At 36.2% G+C, this 23,273-nt stretch overlaps 1 protein-coding gene across 1 annotated transcript in view; it reads left to right on the forward strand.

Moving 5' to 3' along the window:
• The first annotated feature begins 1,366 nt into the window (after nucleotides 1–1,366).
• The window catches only part of LOC101401682 (ADP-ribose glycohydrolase MACROD2), a 776,405-nt gene continuing 754,498 nt past the window's right edge, over nucleotides 1,367–23,273 (forward strand). The window contains exon 1 of the mRNA XM_087445636.1: nucleotides 1,367–1,482. The gene's annotated coding sequence lies outside the window, so the exon portion shown is untranslated. The remainder of the gene's footprint in view (nucleotides 1,483–23,273) is intronic.

Consider the following 23,273-nt stretch of genomic DNA (forward strand, 5'->3'; position numbering starts at 1 on the left):
TCACTTTAAAGCCAGGTTTGCCTGTGAAATAGCATCTGCATGAACTCACTGGTGACCTTTCTACCTATTTTGATCATAAGATATCATCTTTAATATTATCTGACAAGAGTTTAAATACTGTTTCAGAGTTAAAAATTGAAATCAATGTTTTGGGGATTTTCTCAAACATCAAGTAACACTCAACATTTGGCAGGCAATCAACAAAGATTTTTCCCTTAGTGATTTGTTTTCTGCTATTCAAATTTCATATGCAATTTAAAACTATTCCACAGTCTCATTTTTGTAATATGTTCTTATTCTCTTGTCATTGTAGTTGAAATTAAGTGGTACTGACTAGCCAAAGCAAATAATTTCATTTCATTATAATATGCCAATAATATTAGACTGAATTTGTGTTTTTGATTGAAGTTGATTAGTTGTTGTTACTGATATCAATGAAATAGGCTAATAATCCAGATTAACAGATAAGACTGGGAAGCAGGAGTTATAAGGCGTTTTAAAGTAATTTGGATTAAAATTTAGGTTCTTTCTTGTAATCTTTATTGACTTTTTAAAATTAGGACAGTCCTATTTCATTATGTTCATAAATTTAAAAGTTTATGTATTTGTAGATATTTAAAGAATACAACAATGGCTGGTTTTATGTGCAAAAAAATTCAAATTTTGTGTTTTAAATATAAGTGGTGGTTGAAAAGTAAAAATTGCTTTTTGAAAGTTTTAATAGAGTAAAAATTAGAAGCTAAGTAATCATTAGGGACTATTATCCCTAGCATACCTCATGTATGTGAGGATTGGTAGGTTGCACTTTAAAATTGGTAGGAAAGTTTTAAAATTATTCCTTTTAAGGTTATTACTGACTGTTATCAACCCTCTTGGCATATTTTCAGAAACTTGCCTTAATTTATTTGTACAATGCCCAAAACTATTGTCTTATTTGCAAGTAAAGTGATGTGTAGCATTGGTCTTTCCTTCCTATGTCAATTCAGAATGCAAAATGTTGCAGGCAATTATTTCTCAGTTTATTTTCCACTGAGGCTATTATTTCCACTGGTATCTTTTACCAGGGTGCCAATTATTCACATCATATATTATAATCGGTCTCACTTGGATCTGACCAGTGATATGGAACAATTTACTAGTAGGGAATTCCTTTTCACGATTATCACCTGCCTGGGAAATTGCCTACTGTGGGAGGCTGTGCTATCTGAAATCTTTAACCAGAGAAGCATTTGCATCATCAATATTTCTTAGCTTGCTTGTCTCCAGGCTCCAACACAAATACCTAAAATAAATAAAGCACCAATTATGTGAAAGTGAAAAATACCTCACATCCTATTTTTCTTTCCTTTTGCATCTACAGATGTCATCCATACTGTAGGGCCAATAGCCAGAGGCCATATTAATGGTTCCCACAAGGAAGACCTTGCAAATTGCTATAAATCATCGCTGGAGCTGGTGAAAGAAAATAACATCCGATCAGTTGTAAGTACTTTTATGTTCCTATTTCTTATTCTTTTTTGGCCTTTATATTTTGGAAATCAATCTTGTCCAAAATGAGGGCAGAAAACCATTTCCAAAATTCTGAAAACTAAGTTTAAGGATCTTAGTAAGTGATGTAATCTGTTGGTTATCATGACTCTACTCTTTTGTATGCCCTAAATATTTGCTTAATTGCTCATGATGTTTTGGGATTTAAAACTATAGAATCCCAGAACTGGAACCATCTCATCAACTTTCTTCTCTCCATTTTGCCATTTTCTTTTGAAGAAAGTGCACGTGTTTTAACTTGAAAGTTATTATTCTTTCAGCTTTATTTCGCTCTTCCTAAGCTAATACTCTGTTGTTGGGTATGCCATATCCCTTCTAAGTTTTATCAATTTAGACAGAGTTCAGAAAATGTGGACCTAATCTATTTCCTTACTAGCAGGCTGAGATGAAAAGAAGTCTCCTCTAGCTGGATTTGGAGATATTTATTCACCTGCTTTTCTTTTGCAACATGTACTAGGTTTATTACATCTCAATTACACCAGGAAAATAAAACTATGAGAAAGATGAGAGTGTAAATACTCAATAGTAAGTTAATTTGGGCAGAATCCCTTGGGTCTTTTCACATAGATTATAAACTTGCTGAAATTGTAGGGCAGGAAGATAAACACTTGACTCCTTAGCAGGCTGAATGAATCAGCACTGCTTGGGAGTTCACAAAAGTAGTGGTTTTATTATTTGCATGAAGGAGCACTGAGAGTCAGACACATTTAGATCACCTTGCATGGTTGCTGGACTTTTCACCCACGATTGTAACTATGAAGTGCTTTGCTTAAAATAAGAAACATTGTGTGAGTTTGCTTAAAATAAGAAAACTTTTTGCAAGCCAATAATACAGCCTTCTAAATCTTTGCATAATTATTAACAGGGCTGGATATTTTATTTCACTCTTTGATTTTAAAAAATTTTCTCTTTGCAAATGAATCGATAAGTTAAGATGCTATTCTGTCTTAGAAGAGAAAGCTGAAGTTCAAAGAGAATTGAGCAAAGCAAACTACTAAACCAGTTGGTTAATTTTGTTTTCTACAGGAAAATAAGGAAAATCAAAACAGGTGTGCACATTCAGGGAATAATTAAAATTTTGTCAATGTGGCTTATTGATTTAAAAAAGCAAGGGGCTGAAGTGCTTGGGAAAATGGATATGTATAGAAGTTTTCAACTTGGGAAATATGGATCTTCAGACCTGAAGAGAATTGGCTAATGAATTCACTGGCATCTGTAATGATTTTTTTTTTAAGCCAATAAAAAGTAAGAAGAGGCTAGCCCATTAGCAACAGTGTAAAAACAGCACCCATCCTTTTAAAGGAAAAATAAACTTAACTATGCTGATCTTAAAACAATCATATCTGTTGTTACACTACTAGCTACCATTAGGTAAGAAGGGGAAGAACCAGTGACTAAGTTAACTTTTATCAGATGGTCTGCAGATAGACTGAAACGACACGCTTGTCATCCAAGGACGGGAATTAGGTCTACCTTAACATCATTGATGATGATTGTGAGAGGTTAATTACACGTTACTTGGATAAAATTAGAAGTCATTCCAATATTGGTAAATAAAAATGGAGATGGAAAATATCCACGGAATGTGAAGCAAAACGTCCGGCTAAATGAATCACCCAGTTCTTGCGTGGTTGACTGGTGTTGCCATCAAATGTCTTGTCTCTTATTCATAAATTTGAAAGAATCCATTACCCTTCCTTTCTTCCTTCTTTTTTCATTCTTTCTTTCTTTTCTCTTCTTTTCTTGAAGAAGGAAATGGGGCTTTCTACTTTATATGGAATGTCATGTTCTTCACCACCATTAAAAATAATAATAATGCTAATGTCATCAAATCCTTATTATTCGGTGGGAAATGGAAAATTCTTAGAAATGTGATTGTGACTGGATATGTGTTTTATAGTAAAGGACTGTACCTTATAGACTTATCACAATAGTTGGGGAGAGATGTTTGGTATAAAAAGCCTGGTTATTAGGATGGAAAATAAACTTAACTTAAGCTCATTTATATATATGTCAAAGAAAATTTCTCACAAGCCCTTTTACCAGAGCAGCTTAGTGTATGCCCTACCAATTATCACTGTGTGACCATGGCCAAGTCTTGTCCATGATTTGTAGCCTCAGTTTCCACACACAAAGAATCAGTAAATTATTACTGTTATTTCAGACCTGTCTAACTCATGAGGCTATTATGGGGATCAGTTGAGATAATGGATATAAGATAACTGGAAAACATGAAATTCTCTATAAAAGTCCTTGGCAATATTACTTCAAGTATAAGATATTTTCACATTTTATGATTTGGCAAATTTAGGAGATTGAGATCATTCATGCTTTGATATCTATTCTGAAAACCAGATTTCTAGACATTTATCATATAATTTCTTGATGTTTTTAAATCAGATATAAATTATTATAAAGTATTATTAGTATATTTGTAAAGGAAAAACTCAATTTTTTCCTCCTCCTATGTAGAGAAAAATCTCATTCTTCCCTATTGTGTGTTTCTTCTCTGTGAGTCTCCTTTACTATTCACACAAAACACTTCACTTCTGGTCCAAAATGAGTCATTTTTCCCCACACTAAGCAATTATGTGTGACACCAGCTAGGTGTCCTACAATTCAACTCACTTCTGACACTATCTACCCGAAAATAGCATCAGATCTCATAGGTTGAGGGTGCAGTCCCACAAGACTGCCTTTCCCCGCCCACCTCCCCTCAACACACATTTCAGACGCCAGCCAATTGCAAGCCCAGATTATCACCTGTGCTTCTGACCAATCGGCTGTAGACTGGAGCTTTCATCAACCTCCTCCTTAGGTAGCAGTTAATTTGCTAGAGTGGCTCATAGAGGTGAGGGAAAAACTTACTTACATTTGCCAGTTTATTAGCAGATATGATAAAGGATAGAGTCATGTGTCACTTAACCATGGGGGTACATTCTGAGAAATGTGTCTTTAGAGGATTTCATCGTTGTGCAAACATCATAGAGTGTACTGAAAGGGAACAAAATTTGCTGCCTCAAAGTGTGTCTCTTCAACATGAGGATTATTTTAGGTTGATTATTTTTAAGAAACAGAAGAGTCAGAAACTTTTTCTTGTCACCTCTCCCTTAACTGCCTAAAAGAATTCAGATAAAAAATCCTGTCTCAGGAAACGAGCTATCACCTTAGCCTAACATGAACTAGGAGGTAGACAGGGAAGGCCTTCCCTCTGTGTTCTTCTGTTTTTGTGTGGCCAAACACTTGTTTTCCAAACATTTGCTCCTTTTCACCTGCCTGTGAATTTCCTTCCTTCTCTTTGAAGTCCCTGACTCTCCCCATCCCCAACTCTTTTGTCTTTAGCTGAGGATGGTATTTAAAGTGAGGACTTTGGCCATTTTAGTGAGTTACTCAGTTTTTGTTGGTTTCTCACATGTACACATATTATTAAACTTTATTTTTCTCCTGACAATCTGTCTCATGTCAATTTAATTCTTAGACCAGTCAGAAGAACCTAGAAGAGTAGAGAAAAATTTCTTCCTCCCTTACAGTACTTATACAAACCTGGATGGTATAGCCTACTACACATTTACGTTATATGGTACTATATGGTACTTGTATGGTACTACACCATCATATATGTGGTCTGCCATTGACTGAAATGTCATTAGGCAGTGCATGACTATACAGATGAACAGCCAGGTGGAGAGATACATAAGGCGAATTCTGGCAGGGTCCCAAGTGCAGGAGCTTATGTCCAGGTTGAGTGGATATGCATCACCCTCCCAGTGTAGATATGTTCACCAACCTGGAAGCTCTCTGAACCCTGAACTATTGAGATTTTATGGAGGCTTCATCACATAGGCGTGATTAATCATTAACTTCATTTCAACCCCTCTCTCCTCTCTGGAGGATGGGGGGATGGAGCTGAAAATTCCAAGTCATGGCTTGGTCTTTCTGGTGACCAGCCCCTATCTAGGAGTCATGCAGGATCCCAACCGGAGTCATCTCATTAGAACCAAAGATGCTCCTACTGCTCTTATTACTTAGGAATTTTCAAGGGTTTCAGGATCCCTGTGTCAGGGATAGAGTCAAACACAAATATTAGAACAAAAGATGCTCCTAGTGTTCTTATCACTTAGGAAGTTACAAGGGTTTCAGGAGCTCTGTGACAGAAACTGGGGATAGAAGCCAATATATATTTTTTATTATATAATATTATATTTAGGCAATTGAAGCTATTATTAATATTGTTAATAACTATTAATATCATCTTATTTGTAATCATTAATAATATCATTGTTAATGTTACCAACTCATGTCTGTATTGACAGCACAGAGCATACCACAGAATTATTGCTCAGTAGATGCATTGGATCGAATTAAATTATACTAATCGTGTCACCCCAAGTAACTATCTTAAATTTGTAGTCTAATTTTTAACTATTCAAAAAATACTCTCATATTGTTATAGTTTCTCCCACTATGTATTGTTTTACAAGAAAGGTACAAAAATGAATAAGGAGTAAATAGTTAACATGGGGTAGGAAATATGTAAGAAAGTAACTTTAAGGCAATATGATAAATGCCATAATGAGAATACGTTACTTTATTGGTCTGGATCAGCTAGGCTGTGCTACAAATCAAGGTCAGAGATGCCGGCTTATGGACATTCTATCATCTCATAGCTGTACTATCTGGAACTGACAATCTCCTCAACCATAGAGCAGAGACTCTGCAAAAATCATGCATGAAGTTTTTACCGCCTCAGGTTAGAAGTCCCACACATCATTTCTGCTACCATTTCATTGGTCAGGGCTATTCATATAGCCCTACCTACAAGGGGTCAGGGAAATGTCGGGAATAAATGAAATATTTGGTGAACACCACTTTTCTGCCAATGTTAAACCAAAGGCTTTTGGATCACAGCAGAGGGATCTGAGATATTGCTTTACTCTAATTTCTCCAAAGGAAAAGGTTCTCCAAATTTTTGCTGGAGGTAAAACAAATAGTATGTTCATTTATTTATTTAATAAATATTAATACCAGAGTACCAAGCTATTTTTAGGTATCTAAGACCTGCAAGATATGATGGCTATCTTCAAATATATAATTTGTCTCAATCTCCTGACCATCCAGACAGATAAATAGACAAGATCGTCATGTCCATTGTATGATTTGAGAGTACTCTCTAGTTCTCCTGGCACTTTTTAATATCTTCCCACAGGTGCCTGAAATTTCATAATTAATGAGTAATTTATGATGGTCAGGCATTGTTCTATCTCTGCAATTTTCCTTTAACATGCAAATACTCATGAGATCAGTAGATAATTAATTTCTTAATACCTTAATATGAAGAAATTTATCAAATTACTTTTCACTTTGGCAGTATAAATTAGAGGGTGATAAAAGTACTAAACACCTCAGCCTAAGGGAGGAGGAGAACTGGAAGGGAATCTGAAGAGAGGTTGGGAGAAACAGAAAACAAAGTGATGTACAAATAAATTTCACTGACCTCCCAGTTTGGCTAAAAGGAAATACTTTCTAAATAGAGAAGAGGGAAAAGTGATAGTCACATACAACTATCTAAAAATAACATAGTTATTTGGTTGTTAGATGTGACATTTGTGGGTAATATTTTTGCTGTGAAAAAATAATATTCTTTTTGTTAAGTTAGGAGAGAAAATTTCCTTACATTTCCCTCCTCTGTCCATTCTATTTGGTGGCTTTTTTTCAATATATACCCACATGTTTGTTTTAGGTTGTAAAACAAGAAAAATAAATTAATAAATCTAATGGCTCATTTTACAGTGGCATTTCTCTTCTATGAATTATTAATTAGCACAGCTTTATTAATACCAAGGAAAGTTTAAATTTAGGATTTTAACCATGGTTCTCCTTCCAATCTTACCTTAAAGAGCTTCAAATGCAAAATCTGACCAATCTTTTGTGCTTCTTAGACCTAGTTTGTGCAAGTACCTTATTCCTTCCAACTTACTTGGAATATAATTCAGTTATTTTCCTCCAACTATGAGATCCCCGTGGGCAAAATTCAAATATATGCAAACTTACCTTTGTATACATTCTTGACAGCCTTGAGAATGTTGATTTCCAGTACAGTCATGCACTGCATAATGACATTTCAGTCAACAACAGACCACATATATGACAATGGTCTCATAAGATTAGTACCATATAGCCTAGGTGTATAGTAGACTATACCATCTAAGTTTGTGTAAGTACTATAGAGGAAGAAGAAATTTTCCTCTACCCTTCTAGTTTCTTCTGGCTGGTCTAAGATTTAAACTGACATGAGACAGATTGTCAGGAGAAAAACAAACAAAATTTAATAACGTGCATACATAGGGGAAACCAAGTAACTTGCCAAAATGGCCAAAGCTCTCACCTTAAATCCCACCCTCAGCTAAAGACAGAAGAGGTTGTTGGGGGTGGGGAGAGTCAGGGATTTCAAACGGAAAGAAGGAAATTCACAAGTAGATGAAAAGGAGCAAATTTTTGGAAAACAAGTGTTTGGCCACACAGAAATTGAAGAACACAGAGGGGAACCCAACAAGCAGGCTTTTCTAGTTTCCTCCCCGCCTACCTCCTAGTTCATGTTAGGCTAAGGTGATAGTTGTTTCCTGAGACAGCTTTTTTTATTTGAATTCTTTTATGCAGTTAAGGGGGAGGTACCAAGAAAAAGTTTCTGACTCTCTTGTTTCTTAAAAATAATCAACCAAAAATTATCCTTATGGTAAGGAGACACATTTTGGGGTGGCAAATTTTGTTCCCCTTCAGTACACTCTATGATGTTCATACAGTGACAAAGTTGCTTAAAGACACATCTCTCAGAATATATCCCCATCATTAACCAATGCATGACTGTATAGGCAAAAATGTAAGGCACCACGTAGAGGATAATTAGAAATAGAATGAACTAGAAATGGGACCAGGAAGAAAAGCTGAAAAAAAAGTCAATAATGGTGCAGATTTTCTCAGTAAAACCTTGTGAAAGATAAAGATAGATGTCAAAATACAGACCCAGGTCTTAGAACCACAGTATTCTCATGTATGTGACTAGAGAAATGAATAATTAGGCTGGTGAAGTCAAGCTACTGAATTATTTTGATTTCTGGGACAGTGTTGTGTTCTGAGAAAATTAAAAGGGTGTTTGGGGCCTGGAGGAGGACTACACATATACAGAATATCCTTTTGAATATATATTCCCTAAAACATACAAATGGAAATTGTTTGTGTTGGTGAAAATCTTGGTGAAACTTCAGGGTTGAATGAAGGGTTGAAGGCAGTGAGGAAAAATTCCTATTGAGCAATGGAAATTAATAATACTGTATCCATGGGCCCGGCCCAATGGCGCAAGCGGTAAAGTGGGTGTGCTCCGCTGTGGCAGCCCAGGGTTCGTCGGTTCGGATCCCGGGCGCGCACCGATACACTGCTTGGCAATCCATGCTGTGGCGGCATCCCATATAAAGTGGAGGAAGATGGGCACAGATGTTAGCCCAGGGCCAGTCTTCCTCAGCAAAAAAAGAGGAGGATTGGCATATGTTAGCACAGGGCTGATCTCCTCACAAAAAAAATAAATAAATAAAATAATAATAATACTGTATCCATTACCATTGGCCTTGATGTAGAAATATTATAAGTATAGATATTATCTTATATATCATACTGTCTTTGTTTTTGTTTAAGTGAGCATAGAAATATTTTATAAGAATTTTTGTAAGTTATTCTTAACCTGTTTTTCTCTTTTTTACAATATGATCTTAAGTTCCTCAACGGCAAATTCTTCTACCACCTTATTCAATTTTAGGAACCTAATCTATGCCATTCAAAAAAGATCACAGTGGTTTCTTCTCTCAGCAACAATTAAAAGGTATAGAGTCATATTTGTCAATGATATTAGGTATGCAAGAAAATTCCTTTTAACTGACAAAATATTGTATACCCAGTTTCACATTCTTTGAGTGAGAACATGTAATAAGAAAATAGATGTTTTTATTCAAATGATCATAATCTGAATATGAACTAGATATCACCTAGGTTAAAATGAATTTTCCCATGAAATATAACTGATAATTGATATATGTATTTGGTAGTTTTATGTGATTACGGGCAGACTAAAAGTTGGGTGTTTGTTTAAATGGTTTGTACCACTGTGATTTCCATGTGAGTGTCATGGTAGATGATTTATTAAATGGAAAAAAATATTGTAAATCTTTACTGGTAGGAAACACCCAATGCCAATAGAGATCTCTCAAAGCTAGATGATTGTCCCTCCATGAGTCATAGATTTTAAGAATTAATAGCTTCCAATGGAAAAAATGATGAACCTACACCTTCAGTGCTACCTCTAGGTATCACGGCAATAAGCAGTTTTTGAATTCTGAATTTAATTGTTTCACTGGAGTGTAGGTTTTTATTTTAAGGCGTAGTCAAGTAAATCTTATTTTCTTATGCAAGTTCCCTTCTGAGAGGGTTGCCATGGCAATGAGTTCTCACCCTGAAATTCTTAAATGCTGGTTTTATTTCATTATCTGAGTTTCCATTACAGGCCACATCAGTCAATGCCGTACCTTCTTCAAGAGGGCTTCTGCACCCTTAAAAAGTTGACCCTTTAATTTGTTACCTCCGCTTCTCTGCCTAACTTGATATCACTATTTCTCAGCCAGCTCTTCATCTCAAAGTACCCTCTTCTGCAGAGCCGTCAGTTTGATCTTTTCCCATTTCTTTTTAGCCAACATCTAGTCTTGGATCTCATCTATCTCACTTATAAAGGATGATGCTAAATCTCTGTGCCCTTCCTGGCTGAGGTTGTAACAGCTGTGTGACTAATGATATTATTAATAAATAACAAGAACAAAAGCATTTTTACATTTGTGCTTCACTTTACAGTTTACAGCAGAGCATTCCTATACATCATCTCGTTTGTTATTCAAATTCTCTAGCTAGCTGCCTGTTTTTCTTTGATTTAGCCAAAGGTGGGGAAAAAGGCTAAATCAAGACTTTCCTTCCTCTTTCTTCCCTATACTCACCTTTTACAAGATCTCCTAATTGGGCACAGAGGTACAAAATCTGTAATAATAATCTCATCAGCTTATTAATACTGGGAATGACAAGTGATCAGGATGGACAGCAGAGAGGAAGAGGAAGGAAAGCATGGAATGATGAAAAATCCACAGGTCATGCGTGGGAAACTTATAATTATACACCTAAACCCATATTTTCATATACTGCACAATTTGTGTCCTGCGGTGGCCACATCAGAAAGATGATTTGAGTTAGAGAGATGAGATCAGTCATTTAGCCATGAAATATAGTAATAAGAATAGCTAATATTTTCAAACCCTTACTTGATTCAGGCACTGTGTTTTACTCATTTAATCTCAAAACAATCCTGAGTTAGAAAGTGTGGTTTCTTCCACTTAACAAATGAGGGACAATCATCTAGCTTTGAGGGATCTCTATTGGCATTGGGTGTTTCCTACCAGTAAAGATTTGCAATATTTTTTTCCATTTAATAAATCATCTACCATGACACTCACACGGAAATCACAGTGGTACAAACCATTTAAACAAGGACGATAAGTAAATTGCCTAAAATCTCACCTCTAACAAAAAGTGGAGGGGGGATTTAAACCGAGGAAGTCTAAATCCAGTGGCTTTAGCCACTGTGCTCTTCCTTTTCCCTTTCCTCTGCTGTCTTATGTCTCTTGTTTGTTTCTTTGTTTAAACCAATGGCTCTCAATGGTACTGCCTTGTAGGGAGCATTTTGTGAGAGTAGTTCTGGGCAGTCATAACAATTGGAGTATGCTGCTAACATTTTAGAGGCAGGGCCAGGGATGCTGCAACATGTGGGCCAACCAGACAGACAATGAGAAACTGTTCCTTATCCCACACAATGTTTTAATGTTTTGCTGGACAGTCATATAAGTAAAAAGCTATTTATAAACAACAGGGTGCATAAAAACAGTCTTTTTGCTCTCAATATATTACTGAACTACCGTGAAAGTTAAGGGAAGCTTGTGCTTAGTTTGCTCAGAATTTTACCAAGAGTGCTTGAGAAAATCTTGCCATAGGTGGCAGTGCCACTTATGGTAGTTGACAGTACGTTACACCTGTTTGAGTCTGCATTTGTAGATGTTCTCTTCATGGTGATTCTATGTAGGGAAGCAACTGTCTGACTACTTCATTATGTGCTGCTTAATTCATTATGTGTTGCATTAGGCAATATGTCATCATACATGAGTCTTTATATGTTGAAAGCAGAATTTTACCATGTGACTTTCCTTTTATGTCTCTTTTATATTCCACTTATGGCATTGATTTTTGAAAATTGATGTATTGTCTTGATTTGGGTTCCCCTGGAAGCAGACCCTGAGACAAGGATTTGTGTACTGGTACTTTATTTAGGAGGCTAAGGCAGGAAGCACTGGCAGAGGAGTGGGGAAGTGAGAAAGGGAAGGGAAGGCAGCCAAGAGTCATGTTATCAAGCAAGTTACCACTGGGGGCAGCTGAGGCTCAGTCCTTCTGGGGAGCTCTGGGAGATCACAGAGAATATGCCTAGGAGTTGTCCCATCTGAGGGATGAGGAGAGTTGGGCTGTTTATCTCCACTTCCACCTGTGATTGGCTGAGGACTGCTCCTGGGACATTAACTCCCCAGCATTTCTTGTCTGCTCCTTGGCCAAGCTGAGAGAAAAGCCTCAGGCAGAGTCACATAAAGAGTGTTTGCTAGAGGATGCTGTGGGTAGGCATGTACCGGAACAGTAAGTTCTGAGAAGATACGAGTGGGGCACTGACACCTTCTGCTTCATGTATTTGGGTGAGTTGTACTATTTGTAGATGTCATTTCAGCATAGTCGAGAGGGCTTTACAAAATGTTTATTATAAAAAGATAATGTTGGGTCTGATTCAATTGAGAAGCATTGGTTTAAGTGAAACTGAGTTTCCTGTGGGGCAATATGCTAAACACAGGTTGTCCAAAGATTTCTATTGTTGAGCTCAGGCATTCAAATTCTCTGCTTCTTTAAGTATAGTGTAATATAGGTGTCATAAGGATGGCAATTAATGTGACTAGTGTTATAGCCTATGAAATTCATGGAGTTATGTAAATGAATGTAATGTTTGGGTAGTGGAGAAATAGGATCACAATATTGTGTCACCTTGGTGGAATTTTTTCTCCACGTTTCATAATACTAAACTTGGATTCATCATGCAGACTGCAGAAGAGTTGGCCACTCAAGGCTGGATGTATGTAAAATTGTTCATCAATTAGAAGATACATATTGGGGGTGAGCAATTTGATTAGGAGTTTACCTTTGATTTTATTCTAATATAAGGATTATTTTAAATTGTCTTCTTTTAACATTTTAGGAAATACTTATATTTTCTTCAAAAATCTTACAATGTAACTTTGATCAATTCTTTCTATAAGAGTGTCTGAAACTTTTTTGCTTCATCTCATCTATAGTTTGAAAGAATTATTTTTAGTTAGTTGTGCATTCTGCAGATGTAAATCTACTAGCAAAGGCCAAGGAAAGTTTATTTAAAGTGAAAGTATAAAACATCTCAATTTGGCTGGATTTGTCAACTTAATTATTTTCAGTTTTTTAATTTCAGTTTTACTTCAGTTTCAGGCTAGGGAACATTCCCAGGAAAATCATTACTGGTTTCTTCAACAGTATCTTCCAGAAGAAATACTGGCCCAGCACACTGTCAAAGAAAAGTATATTACAGTGAAATTTGTATAGAAACAGTAAACAGATCTGCAATGCAAGCTTTTGTCTTGAATGTTTTATTTTTCCAAGACCTGAGCAGCAGTTATTAGATCACTGTATCATGAGGAAATAGTCAATTCAAAACATGGACCGCAGAGTCCCGAGCCTGCCATTAGGTTTGAACAACGGGGCAATTTTGGCGTATATCTGGAGGGTTAATAGTCTAGAGCAAAAGCAATGGCTTTAAACTGTGCATTTTTTCTTGCAAATGTCCAGATATGTTTTTTTTAGAAGAGCGATTTCAAGGTATAGAATCTAAGCTATTCTTAAGCTATTGAACTAGAAACTAAAATAGCAAATCAAACAAAACCAGCAAAATTTTTAAAATAAAAATAAATCTGTCAGTATCAAGAAAGCTCTCTAGATTAGTATATGTACAATTCAATAGAGTTGCAAAGGGGATTCTTTTGTATGGAAAATGTGTTATAGATTGGGTCCAAACCACAACCTAACTATCTTTGTTTTGAACTAACATACTTCTAAAATTTATAAATGGTAAAATACTTGCTTGGCAGATGTCTCATGGAAATGGTATAGTGTTGTAGTTATATTATGACTCAACTATAGCAGTATATTAACCACCTACATTTTAGCCCCTATGAGCTGAGTAACCTTAGTACAGTCTCTCCATTGCTTCTGAGCCCATTGTTTGGGAAATTTTCTTGCTGAAAATATACTAGCAGGTAAGCTATCCTATAAGATACACAACAGAAAAGCTTTACAGACCAAATTAAGAGTTATGACCTACATAGTTTGTTCAATCAAGGGGAAAGAAGCCAGGGGACAGAGAGGGATAGGTTAACACATTTGGGCTGGGTGACAAAGAGTGGAAGGCCTGCCTACATGCATCTTGGTTACACAGTGTTCCCATGCTCTCTCCCTCTGCCATCTTAGCCTTCTTGCTGATGGTATGGCTATGGAGATCAGAATTGAGGATTGAGCAAGTCAACATGGCAGATGGCCAGTACCTGGGGCCAACAACATACACTTGGTCTATCAAAAAGACACAGGGGCAAGAGCACCTGGCCAGTAGCTCATCAATTAGATGGTGAACAGCAGTGGGTTTTATCTATATTTCTAAGTCAGAGCAAATGTAGAGCCAAATGAGACCATGATGGATATCACCAATAGAAGATTACTTTAAGGATGACGTTGTCACCCTAGAGGTGGTATGACTCGTGCTCATGACATGGTCTTGCCATCTCTTTCTATTTAGAAATAACACTCTTGTTTATTTCATCCCTCTTATCACATATCATATCTTAGTGATTACTAACTTAGTACTGTATTTAGCACATTCTATGAATCCTACCTATATCTCAAAACCTACTTTCTTAGTTATTATCATTACTTAATACGAGAGTTTCATACATCCCATTTCTTTTTCTTCTATAGAGGAATTGAATATTCTCTAATAACACAATAAATATATTATACTTTTTGGATTAAAAGGCATGACATATATCAGTAAATGATTATCATAACTGGGGATGAATGGGTATGTGGGTGTTTATTATCCTATTTTCTCTATTTTTTGTGTATGTTTAAAATTTTCCATAATAAAACAAATTTAAATGTTTAAGAATATAGAAGACAATGATAAATGATAGTAGTGTTTACATCCTAGGATTTTCATAGGCTAAAATGAAACAATATTTATAAACTGCTTAGGAGATAGCACAGTAAGGTTCATTAATGGTAATCTGTCCAACAAATATGTATTGAGCAACTACTATGTTCCAGTCACTGTTCCAAGTACTTGAGATATATTAGCCCTTGGGGAGCTTGCATTCTACTGGTAGTAATTTTCATTGTTATTATTATTATTAGGTGGTTTCACGACATTTCTAGATGCTGTGACTTTTATTATTATCACATTCCTGGTAAATCACCTCACCGTTGTTGTATGTTTTACCTTATTTCTGTGATTCCTGAATCTTTGAAGAGCTAAGAAGGTAATAGAGCTAAGTATAGATCCAGTAAATGGCAATTCCATGAAATGGTAATAATGTAACTCTCAGTTAACATATATACATAAAGATAGATGATTATGTGACTAGTCCCGTAAAGAAAGCACAACAACTATTTCTGAAGATCAGGTTTTATGGGGTAGTCTGATGTATTGATCAGAAGCTTTCTGGAGGAACAAGTGAAGCAAACCACTACCAAAAGTCCAAAACAGTGAAAATCCAGAAACAACTTCTCAAGCATTTGATATTTTTCTGTGAAAAAACTAGATATTAAGGGTAGTTCCCTAGTAAAAAGCAATAGCTAGATTCCATGTTAAATGCTTTAAATTTCTTGGGATGTTTGGCTACCATGAGGAGACTCACATGAGAATGTGGTCAGCAGCATAAGTAAAGAGTAAGTGACATGTTCTACTGCTTAAAATAGAACCTTTTCTCCATCAGGTCCATGCTTCATGCAAGAAGCTGAGCTATATTATTTTTTCCATCAACAAGACCATAACTAGATACCTCAAGATATGTATTAAATACTAAGGAAAGATATTAACTTTATATTGGAGAAACCCAGCTGATACCACCTCAGCCAATTGATCAAGATTAACATCACCAGTAATAAGACATATCAAAATCATGAGCCCCTTAATATGATGGACTAAGAAGGGTACTCCATCTTTGCTGTGGTATTTTTCTCCAAAATGAAAAACCTCAGTCCAATCATGGGAAACCATCAGGCAAACCCCTGATTTTTCTGAGGCACATTCAGAAAAATAACTAATGAATCTCTTCAAAATTGTCAAGGTCAAGAAAGACAAAGAGAGGCTAAGTTTACTTTCTTTCTATTTTATATGGTATATTACATTAATTGGTTTTTGAATATTAAACCAGCCTTGCATTCCTTGGATAAATCCCATTTAATCTTGATGTGTAATTTTGTTTATACGTTGTTGGATTCATTTTCCTAATGATTTTTGAAAATTTTTGCATCTATATTCATGAGCGATATTAGTCTGTAGTTTTCCTTTATTGTCATGTCTTTGGTTTTGGTATCATAAAATGAGTTAAGAAGTGTCACCTCCTCTTAAATTTTTATAAGAGTCTGTGAAGAATTGGTATTAATTGTTTAAATGTTTGGAAGTAGATTTAATAACTTTTGAAATATTGTATGAAAACATATTTCTTTAGTTCATACTTATGGTCTCTAAGAAATGACCAAGAGATAAGAAATAATTCTACATTATTAAAAATGTTGGTGCCAGCCCGGTGGCATAGTGGTTAAGTTCGTGTGCTCCGCTTTGGCAGCCCAGGGTTTGCAGGTTTGGATCCCGGGCGCGGGCCTACGCAGTGCTTATCAAGCCATGCTGTAGCAGATGTCCCACATATAAAGTAGAGGAAGATGGGCACTGATGTTAGCCCAGGGCCAATCTTCCTCAGCAAAAAGAGCAGGATTGGCAACAGATGTTAGCTCAGGGCTAATCTTCCTCACCAAAAAAAAAAAGTAAAAAATAGGGCCAGCCCTGATGGTCTAGTGGTTAAAGTTCAGTGCTCTCAGCACTACAGTGACCCAGGTTTGTTTCCCAGTCATGGAACCACACCACCTGTCTGTCAGTTGCCGTGTTGTGGCAGCGGCTCACATAGAAGAACTAGAACAACCTACATGCTCTAGGAGACTTTGGGGAGAAAAAAAAAAGAGGAAGATTGGCAACATATCTTAGCTCAGGGTGAATCCTTCCCTGCAAAAAAAAAAGTAAAAAACAAAAAACTCCTAGAGCCCACATTGTGTATTTTAAGTTAAAGATATTTGCTTACAGGTTTTATTATTCCACCATTGCTTTGCCATTTGTTGCAGGTTGTGTTCCCCAGGAAACACTGGGGTGGAGTTTAGCTTGCAGGAAGTTAATGAGGCAGTGTTTTTGTGATGACCATCTGCAGAAGGAAAGAGGAGGTAGACTAGAGCAGAGGGAGATGTCAGGCAGCAGTGCAGTCTCATGGGAGAATCTCTGACCGTATGTGGAACTCTGAACGCCAACCCTTAAAAATTGTCCCAAATTGGTGTGAGGAGTCTAGACCTTTACACTGCCATGCCAATTAGTCATTGGTTGCAGGCTGCACCCAGGAAGGAGCATGGCCCTGGAGTAAGCAGCTCTCCTCAGTTAAGTGCAATTTCTGGAGAGGGCTGACCGCTGAGGGCTGTCTGCTGGTGACATTCCTAGCAACTACAGAAATACAGCCTTCTGTCCTAGGTGGTACTTCACAGTGTCCATCACACCAGACACTGACAGAGATTGGGACTCTTAAGCAGAGCTTCATCCTGCTCCAAAGCCCAGTTTAGTCAAGAGTTATTACGTATTATCTCTTGGGCAGGATTTTTTAATCTAACGGCTCGACGAAAATAAGAATTGAGGAAAACTGCTTTGCTTCTTTTAGGAAAGTGAATTAAAAGGATAGTAGGCTGAAGATCATATATTTACTGGTCAGTCACAGAATCATTTTGATCCATCTATAGATAATAGAACTGCAGCAAAGAGTCTTCATTTGTTCACAGAACTGACCCAGTCCTTTTCTAGTACGTGCACTTATATTTCCTTTGATTCTATAGTTTTCTTGGTTGTTTGGCTCATTTGCAGGAATAAAATACACACACACACACACACACACACACACAGATCAATATATGCATATCTTAAATTACATATATATATATATACAGTGGGGCCAGCTTATACTGACTTGTAAGAATTGATTGTTACAATTTCATAAATTTTGTGAGCCAATTGTTAGAACGTAGCCTTTATTAAAGATAAAGGTATATGCAGGCTGGCCCAGTGGTGTAGTGGTTAAGTTTGCACACTTCGCTTTGGCAGCCTGGGGTTAGCAGCTTCAGATCCTGGATGCGGACCTACGCACCGCTTATCAAGCCATGCTGTGGCCGGCATCCCACGTATAAAGTAGAGGAAGATGGGCACAGATGTTAGCCCAGGGCCAATCTTCCCCAGCAAAAAGAGAAGGCTTGGCAATGGATGTTAGCTCAGGACTAATCTTCCTCACCAAAAAAAAAAAAAAAAAATTTAGTTAATTAAATTAAATTGCAATTAAATAAATTATATTAAACACAAAGATAATAAATTATAACTTCCTAATTATTTTATTACATTTTACTATTATCTATGCTCTTGGGTTTATTTAAGTCTATTGTAACTGTATGGTGGAAATACTATATAATGGTGGGCTACTGTGCATCTCTTCCCAATTCCATGTTCAGCGACATCACATAGGTAGTTTTAAACTGGCCTTGGTGAGAGTGTGTACACCACAGAAATCAATAAATGTTATAAATTAGGGCTTGGTTTATTATTTTGTTGATTGTCTTGACTTAAGAAAGTGATGAAAAAGTATTAACAAAGTAGATTAAACTTAAAAATGTGTTGTGTCCATAGCTATTACATTGTGAATACCACAAGAAACTGCAGAAATATTCCTCCAGTATTTGAAAACTATTATTCTCTTCAGCAAAGAAGCTGCTCACTTATTGACAAATGAGTGAAGTTCTGGTATATGTGTTTGTTATTTTGCTTTTGTCTTATTTGTTAATATAATGAAAATATCAGCCAACAATGATGTTGGAACTACACTCATTTGTCAATTGCTGCAGTAATATGGTTATGTGTATACATATAACTAATATATGCATATGTTTATATATGTATATGTTTTTTGAGGAATCATAGAAACAATTCCTAAAATTATTTTAAAACTTTGCAAGTGCTCCCAATTTTAGAAACAAAGTTTCATGGATAGAGCCTTTAGAGATTCTAAACATAGCAAATATAATTCAAAATAAAAACAATGCTGAACAGTGAAAAAAATGCAAGGAAGCCCAATAATACTCTGAGTTTCCCCCAATGATAACTATTGTTTTTCTCTTTAAATTGAACTATCAAAAAGCAGACTATTTCACACAGGCACATTCATAAGCAAATACACAATTTTTGGTTGGTGCCCCTGCTTTGCCAGCATGTGTGTTGCTGCCCATTGGGTGATTCAGTACTAACAGGGCAGGCAGGGGAGAATGATGAAGAGAACACAAGACTTTCAGAAATAGCTCTCAAACTTCCTAGAAATTACATCAATTATGTTATTTTAAAATGAGTGCAGAGTGCTGCGAAATACATGCAAAAGTGTGGGCTAAATTTGAATTTAACTTCCTCTTGCAAAGGGCAGAGAAATGGCTCTGCACTAAGTTTGCATAAACTAAGGGCTCTTGCTTAAACCTTTCAGGGAAGAGTAACTGCTCTGTCAACTCCGTCTGCTTACATTTCATAAAAACTTGCTTATCTGGTTAACTACAACTGCCACTACTCCAATCATGTATATTCACGAGTATTTGTGAGTCAAGGTCAGGGAGGAGGAAGGCTAGCTCTCCTCCGAAGTCACACAGTATTTATTCTTTGAAGCAAGTCTTATCTCTTTTCTCCCATTTTATACAGGTTAACATCCCTTGTTTATCTTGTTCTGCTATAAACATTAGAAAAAAGATGCATTAGCAATATTAAGATGATCTTATTACTGCTCGTTTAGTAGTGACACCAAAGCAGAATCTGGTAATTTTATATCTAAGGACTGGTTTTTGTACCTGGCAAGCTGGGATATTTAAGAAGAGTTCTCAATTGCCTAGGTTGGATCTTGAGGCACAGAAGGCTTTGACGCATGGAATGCGCCTTGCTTTGATGCTTCTCTGATTCCCAAATTGGTCTGACTTATATGGCTGAGCAGGCAGACACGTCCTTCCCTTCTCACCACCCCATGTGTGTCGTTCCAAAAGCTATGGTTTTGGACAAAAAAGCATGACATTCCTAGAGAAAGGAATTCCAACAATTTTTCTCTGCTAAAAAATCTAAATAGATGCTCAGGGTCTAGTTTTACTTTTGATATCAGTAATTTTAGCTAACTCAAGCCGAGTATAATATATTTTTTAAATTATGGGTAATTAGAAACCTCCTTTCTTTTAAACAGTGGTCAAGGCAAACTCTGCAAACATTTCTTTATCTGCATTACCTAAAATATAATGTATCAGGCAAAAGATATAAATTAAGTACAAACACCAGTATTTCCATTAGCCTGCTGGTTTACCTGCACACATTTGAGTACTGTAAGCCATTACTTAGAAGAATCATTTTAAATTCAAGCTCAGCAGGCCTCTCCATAGTACTATATACCTGTAACATTATCACCAAATATTACATCATAGACTTGCTTTCAATAATGACTATTCACTATGGTAGTGTTAGTATGAGACATGGAGAATAAGCATCTGAAATGAAAAATTCCGTATTTATTTCATGGCTTCATTTATTTTCCACATTTTACTGTTTTTATTTAAATAAAGAAAGGGAAACGTTCTCCAAATTCATTCTTAGCTTTCTTATGGAGTTGATTTCTTCCAGACTAGAAATTTTCATTCAGTGTAAGGGTTCTGACATATTGCATCAACACCTTTCTATTGCTTTAAATAAGAAAATACATTTAATCCATTTCCTATGACAAGTGAGGGGGATGCTGTTATGGCACTCAAAATGTATTTATACTATTCCCATTAAAGAAAATGTCAGGGACTAATTCGGGGGCCAGATACTGTCAATTTTATTGTTCTAATCACACAACCTTGTGTGACAGCATTTCCATTTTTGACAAATTTGACTTAAATAATAATCAAATGAATGTCAAAGTTTCAGATACCTATTTTTTTAAGGACCTGCCATAGAGAAAATTTAAAGACATTGTGCTTTGCGACAATTGAAGCAGCAGTTTGAAGAACTGGATACTACAGCTTTAGACAATACTTTGCCTCTTTCTAAAATAACCCAGACCTGATGGCATGAGTAGAAGTTTCCAGATCTAGTGAACCACAGACTAGAATCACATCATAAATCAATCTGAAGAACTATAAAGACATATGCTTTTAATGCTAATGAATCATCTTCTCTCAGTGTCAAAGATATTACTGTAAATTAAGTTCAACTTCTTTGAAAGCTTCTAATTAGTACATTGACCTTCTGTTGAGTATGTACATTATCAAACCAGTACATAATGAATAGGGTGCACATATGTGAATGTGAATGTATGTGTACTGTGCACACTTGTGTGTTTTGTAAATCCACATCACTTCCCCAAGTTATCACACCTGAGTTTTTTTAGGGCATCGTTCTATGCCTTTATAACATCTTGATGTTGGTGTGGTTTCAGAATGACTTTGTGGTATCATAGAAAGAAAGCTGACCTAAGAATTTGAAAACTAATATTTGAGTCCTGGCCTTTCTAATTGTTTGCTGTGTAGGCCCATCTTTCTTTATCTGAGAAATGGGGATAATAAAATCTGCACTTAATCATATCAGTGGAAAATAACAAGTGTTACTGAAGATGTGGAGAAATTGGGACCTTCATACATTGCAATGGGAATGTAAAATGGTATATTTGATATGGAAAACAGTTTGGCGGTTCCTCAAAAGTTAAATATAGTGTTACCATATGACCCAGCCATTCCACTCCTAGGTATATACCCAAGAAAATTGAAAATATATGCCCACACAAAAACTTGTACACTAATGTTCATAACAGCATTATTTATAATAGCTGTTATTTATAATTTATAATAAATAAAATAATAATATTAAATTATAATATAATATAAAAATATTATTATTAAAATGTTATAATAAATAAAATTTATAATTTATAATAACAGCATTATTGATAATAGCCCTAAAGTGAAAATAACCCAAGTGCTCATCAATTAATGAATGGATAAACAAAATGTGGTCCATGCATACAATGGAATATTATTTAGCAATAAAAAAATGAAATACCAATATATACCACAATGTGGCTGACCCTTGAAAACATTGTACTAAGTGAAAGAAGCCAGGCACAAAAGGCCACATGTTGTGATTCCGTTTATATGAAATGTCCAGAATAGGTAAATCCATAGAGACAGAAAGTAGACTAGTGGTTGTGAGGGGTTGGGGATTGGAGATGAGGGAGAAATGCAGAGTAACTGCTAATAAGTACAGAGTTTCTTTTTGGGGTGATGAAAATGTTACGGAATTAGATAATGATGGTTACACAACTCTGAAAATGCTAAAAAACACTGAATTGCATACTTTAAAATAGTGGATTTTATGGTATATGAATTATATGTCAATAAAAAAGTAATTTTAAAAACTCTGCCCTGCCTCTATCAGAGGATTGTTGTAGGAATCAAATAAAACTGGAAAATTCCATAGAACATAAATCATATTCAGGAATCCATGCCACTGCATAGAGAACACAGGCTTCAGTGTTTCTAACTGGATAGAGAAGGTTTGCATAAAAATCATCTTTATGTCCAGTTATCAGGAAAGTCACACAGAGGGCTAATGTCACTCAGCACACTCGCTGTGAGGAGCTTTATAAAAGAGTTATTAACTGAACAAAGAAGAATTGATTTTAAAGAACAGAAGGCACAGGAGAGACGTAGAGAACTTGAGCTTTCTGTTGGGATCTGCCGCTATTTACTTTACATGTTAATAGCAGCTGTATGATAACTGCCCTATTGGACTGAAAAACCCTAAAAGAGAGAGGCTTTATTTGGTTCATCTCCATTTCTTTGCACCCCTGGCCAGGGCGCCCTGCCTACAGTGAGTACTCAACTAATCACAGATGAGCTTTGATGAGACTTTTTTTTTTTAACCAATATTCTATTTGCAACCCTCAGCAAAGTCTGCTGGCTACTGAATTGGCTTCAAGCACCACCCTCTGAGGGCCTCGTATGCTGTCCCTTTCTTGTCTAAATGAGGAAGGATGTAAGCTCACCCCAGGGCTCCAGGGAGAGCCAGAATTGAGGTCAGTTCATTCCATGCTGCCTCTAGGCCACCATGGTGTGTCCTCTCCAAACTCTTCTGAGGGCTGTTCTCTGCAACTTTCCAGGTATGATTATTGCACAGTCCTCCCTGC

The sequence above is a fragment of the Ceratotherium simum genome, chromosome 21 (assembly GCF_057802395.1).
Source record: "Ceratotherium simum simum isolate JZ-2026a chromosome 21, ASM5780239v1, whole genome shotgun sequence".
NCBI lineage: Eukaryota > Metazoa > Chordata > Mammalia > Perissodactyla > Rhinocerotidae > Ceratotherium > Ceratotherium simum.